General features: G+C 42.0%; 1 pseudogene; it reads left to right on the top strand.

Moving 5' to 3' along the window:
• The first annotated feature begins 2,662 nt into the window (after positions 1–2,662).
• Positions 2,663–3,755, top strand: LOC147860003 (uncharacterized; annotated as a pseudogene).
• Positions 3,756–5,059: the final 1,304 nt, after the last annotated feature.

The following is a 5,059-nucleotide window of genomic DNA, read 5'->3' as shown; positions in this document are numbered from 1 at the left end:
CGAATCCTCCAATGGTGATCAGAAGTCATCAGCCACCCTCCTTGCTTGTAAACCTCCAAGGACATGAGGTTTATCTCCGAGCCATTATCAATAAGAGCCATGACTGCCTCCGATAAACCACCAACCCGTACTTTCGTTTCTGTAGTTGCCTGAGCCCAGTGATTCCGAGTAAAGTGGCTCCTTGGAATATTATCTTCATGCTTCAGCACTTGTGAAGATCCTTCTTTCCATCCATCCTCCTTTGCAGTCATTGTTGTATCAACTGGAATTCGTTTTCTTCACATCTTCTCCAGTAAATCATCCTGAAATTCCTTTTTGGAGATTGCCAACAAGTCTCCTAATGGAACCGAGACATGTTGCTTTAGAACATAATTTTCAATGAAAGAGAAAGCATCTACCTCTTGTTCCAATTCAGTCCGCATCCGGAATGTTGGAGATGACTTCTTGGATACTTGTACAAGGTTTGGTTCAGCCTTTTGCATGTCCAAATTTTGCTTTTCGGATGGAGAATGAAAATCAGCTCTCTTTAGAACTTGTTCACAATCCAACTCTTCCTCTCTTCTCCTCTTCTCCTCTACCATCACATCATAATTTGTGGGAAAAGTTGGATCACTCCAACCAGTCATTTGACAACCATCTTCAATAAGAACATTTTGAATAGTTGGATCTTGCTTGGGCAATTCAATTAGTCGAATAGCAGCCGAAGTAGAATGGAAAATAGCGTGTGCATGTCAAAGCTCTTCTTCCTCCAAGAGCTTTTTCTTTCCTCCTCGCCCAAAATTTGTCTTTAGTGGTTGACAAGTCACGGATGAGTGGATCAACCGATCCTTGTAGAATATGAGGTTCTTCTGCATGACCTCCTGATGCTCCGCACACTCCGATCTTCGATGCTCCAAATTGTCACACCATAAGCATCGAAAATCCCTAGTCCGAAGAGTTCGTTGCACTTGTGGCTGATGTTGCACCTTTGACATGGAAGAAATCTTCCACTCCATGAATTGCTTCACAAGGTCATCTACGTCACTTGGTTGTGGTTTCTCCATAGATGCCTCAATCCCTGTTCCTGTCTTCAAAGAGGAGGTCGGAGTAGCGTTTCCAAGTCCCTTCGAGTCCAACCATGTTCTTCTTTTCTCAGATCGAAGGTAGATGGACCGAATTCGGCTGCAATCCTCCTCTAAACCTGTTTCAGTTTCACTTGATTCCATAAGTTTTTCTAGCTCTACCCTATCCGCATAGGGAATTGAGCGAAGGAAGAGAACCACCTTCTCTGGTTCAAGCAAAGTTTGCTCTCGAACGGAGAGTTGCCGGAACTTTGCTTCAAAATGAGTAAGGGCCTCTAGAATTGACCCATGCTTCTTCTCCAACTCCACCCAAGCTTCAAATGCCCGTCGAGTCATCTTGGTGGAATCAACATAATTAAAAACACCGAGCAAATCAGGACGGAATGCCTCCCATTCAACATCTTGCATTTGAAGCTCTTCTATGATAGGAAGAACATCGGCAGCTACCACACGATGGAAGTTGGATTTCTTCAAATCAGCGGGAATATTGCGATGTAAAATCTCCGCATCGAACACCTGCAAAAATCGGGTCACATCCTTTCCAGTGAATGGACCTAACTTCTCTAATACCCCTTCCACATCTTGATCTAGGTTCAGACTCCTCTCCCTCCCTGTGAGAACAACTTCTAGAATTGATTGAAGTTATGCTGCATCCATGTTAGAAGAGGTAAAATCCCAAACAACTCACTCTCCTTGCATGTCGGATTCACCACATGTCGTGTGAAAGCACGTCGCGTATAAGAGCTTGGCATGTCTGGGTGGAACCGCTGGAGTTCTGAACCAGGAGAGTGGAAATAAGAAGATGAAAGAGAAGAGTGGGAAGTCGAGTTGGAAGTATCTTAATAGTCACGAGTGGTTTGTAGCCCTACCCGTGAAGAAAAAAAACCTTATATCGTTTCACCTACGTAACCAAATTAAGTTTGCAAACACAGATTGGAAAGCCCTCTAGAAGAGCTTTCCAACAAGCTATAAAACGTCGAAAACAGGCGTCAGAATTTAGAATTATAAGGAAAATACCATACAATGCTACTCCTCAAACGCAGACGAAGAAGAAATGCCAAAATAGGAAATTCACTATTTCTTCGAGAGAAAAACCCTTTATAAAATAGGACTCTTTGATTGTTCTCCCTCATGACAATAATCCTCCCCTCTTTTACTAAATCGATGTCATTACATGTAGGCCACGTGGCACACACCTAGAGAAGCTTGTGCATGTGCGCGATATAAAGCATGTGGGCCATGTGGCACAGATGTAGAGAAACTTTGCATGTGCGTTATATGGTGCACATGAAATACATTACATGGTTTTGACTACACAAAATTTGTTCCAAAATAATACAAATAAATCCCTAAGAACAATAATAGTAAAGAACTTTGAGTCTAGAATGTAAATCAACTCCAATGAGTTGAATAAGGTGGATCTCCAAGGAGTGATGGGTCACCAAACCAAGTCGAGATGCGTGGTTGTAGTTGCGGCAAGTGTGGAATCGTGGTGGCACCAATCGGTCGTATCCCTTTACGACACCGGGGACAAATTTAAAGATACATCTCCAATTGAAACAATCTAGGATAAGATTCATCGAGATGTTTTAGGTAAATGGATGATAGAATGTAATAGGATACATGTAAAAGTAAGCAATGCTACAATTCCTCGAGATGATAAATTTGAGTTGAAGGTTGAGGATTTTTGTGGAAAAATAGTCATAAGATTATGTTGCAATGAGTGTGGAGAACCCTATGGTGTTGGTTCTACGGAAGCAAAAGTAGCAAATGTGTGTCTTAATAATTTTTTTAGAAGTCATATTAAGAGACAAAGTCATGAAAAACGATATTATGCTTGAAGGGGGTTAAGCCAACAAGATGAATCAATAAACTTATCTAAAATAGATGACGAGGCCTATATCAAATCTTCGTTGGAAGTTCTCAAGACTTTTAATGACACTACAAGTGGTAAGCGTGTTTGTACTTTAAACCTTAGTATTGTAGTTAAAAATAATATGCTAATATATGTGAAAACTGTTTTCTATAGATGCAGAATTTGATTTAATAGAGGCAACACTTCATGGATATAAAGATAAGGCAAGATTGATGGATCGTGATTGCCATTATGCCCTCCACGGAGTGATTTGTCAACAATTTTGTCTCAACACATACAATCCAAGACCCATCTAAAGGCAATGGAGATGGTTTGACATGCTAGTACACCAATAATGAGTGGATTTCCGGGTCTTCCACGAAAACAAGAAGCTTTACCTTCAAATCAACAAACCTTGAACAAATTTCTTGTTTCAACCTTGTGACCTTCGTCTAGTCAAGAATGTGAGTTCTCTACTCCACATTATTTTGGTTTGTAACTATTGTGTTGGGGATATTGGCATAACAACATAGTGATAAATGATAAGGAAATACATGTAAAATCATTTCTCATCGATTAAAATCATGGAGCCTTATGGTTCTATGAGCCTTACACCAAAGCTGTTGTGATGTATGAGATGCAAGAGTGTGTTATTGATGGATGTTTTCGCCATTTTGATTGTAAAAGAGTATCGAAGATTGAAGAACTCTTTCATAATCTTACATGTGAAAAATGTGATGAAATTCCAAAATGTAATGATTTCTGTATGATGGTGTATAGGGACTGTAGAGCTAAAGTCAAAAGAGGTAATTGAGGAACTGGGAAGGGTAGGCGATTAGATTATCTTACTCAAGAAGAGACAAGAAAGGAAATTTCAAGTTCTAAGCAAAGTATCTATCACGCTCATAGACAAATAGCCACTCCTTGTACCAGCCAGAAGGTCAACAAAAGCACTTGATTAAGCATTTCTAGGAATTTGCATATGATGTTTAATGTTGTAAAGAATCAAGAGATGGATTCTGTGCAGTGGAATACATATGAACTGTGTGTGTATGAGAGAGAGAGAGAGAGAGAGAGTAAGACACAAAGAATACGCAAGTTAAAGTATCTTAACAAAGGAGAAAGACTCAACACTTTACAAGGTGGGAGGAGGGTGCTTTATATAGTCACCCTCTCTCTTCATTAACTACAAGACTCATGGAGCATGGGGAATGTGAAAGCTCATAAGTTATGTGTCATAGAATATGATTCTATGACTCATACTAAATGCTAGAATACAAAGTGGTGACATAATGGTGACTCTTGACTGTTGCAGTATCTATTCACTCTCAAGGTGAGTTCACACACTAGACCAAGTTGAGCTTGATTCTCAACACGCCCCCTCAAGCTCAAGTCGGGTCGGTTTCAGACGGTCTCTGACATCCGCTTCGACTCGCGTTCCGGAGTCCACGTCGACTCGCATTTATGCGGAGTTGCGAAATCCATGCTCTACCTTACATTGTGCGTAGTTGCGAAGTCTATGCTTCGGCTTGCTTCTTTCTTCGCGTCTTTGCGCGGTAGATCGGCTCTTTGCGGTTTTGTTGCGCGGTTGCGGAATCCACGCGTTATTGCGTAGTGTCTTCAGTACTCCCCCTCAAGCTTGGCAGGTCAGGGATCGTCAATCCGAGATCGGTCATGAATTGCCATAGCTTGTCGGCTCCTAAGGCTTTAGTGAAAATGTCGGCCGTTTGAAGATTGGTGCTAATGTGTTGTAGGTCGACATCTCCAGCTAGAACGCGCTCTCAGATGAAGTGATAGTCCATTTCGATGGGCTTTGTCCGCGCGTGGAACACCGGGTTCCGAGCCAGATAGATACTGCTCTTGTTGTAACAGTAAAGGGAAGTCGGATCCTTGATGGGTACGCCCAGATCCTTGAGTAGCCTTCTGAGCCCTATGGCTTCCATGCGGCCACTACCGGGCCCCTGTATTCCGCCTCTATGCTCGAAAGAGCGACGGTTGGTTGCTTTTTGCTGCTCCAGGATATTGCTCCGCTGCTGAGGGAAAAAACAAATACGGAGGTTGATCTTCTATCGGCTTTGTAGCCGGCGGGTTGAGTGACCGTGAGGTAGATGAGACTCCCGATGAGTTGCCGATACTCAGTCGG

Source organism: Azolla caroliniana, unplaced genomic scaffold (genome assembly GCF_043228905.1).
Source record: "Azolla caroliniana isolate FFs.n. ecotype wild unplaced genomic scaffold, voAzoCaro1.0.p SCAF_9, whole genome shotgun sequence".
NCBI lineage: Eukaryota > Viridiplantae > Streptophyta > Polypodiopsida > Salviniales > Salviniaceae > Azolla > Azolla caroliniana.
This window is presented reverse-complemented; position numbering and strand designations above follow the sequence as displayed.